The sequence below is a fragment of the Serinus canaria genome, chromosome 18 (genome assembly GCF_022539315.1).
Source record: "Serinus canaria isolate serCan28SL12 chromosome 18, serCan2020, whole genome shotgun sequence".
NCBI classification, from domain to species: Eukaryota; Metazoa; Chordata; class Aves; order Passeriformes; family Fringillidae; genus Serinus; species Serinus canaria.
In genome coordinates, this window is record NC_066331.1 from 10583701 (window position 1) to 10583940 (window position 240).

Genomic DNA, 240 nt, shown 5'->3' on the forward strand with positions numbered 1-240 from the left:
CCTCACTCCGGGGACTGCCGGTGGGACGGGGGACAGCGGGAGGGATCCCCTCGCCGTGCGGGACGGGGCCCGGGGGCGAACGGGACGCGAACCGGCGGCGATACCAGGGACTGGCACCGGGGACTGGCACCGGGGACTGGCACCGGGGACTGGCACCGGGAGCGGCCCCGCCCAGGCCCCGCCCCCGAGACTCGGCCCCGCCCCTCATGTGACGACAGCGCCCCCGCCCCCGCCGGCTCT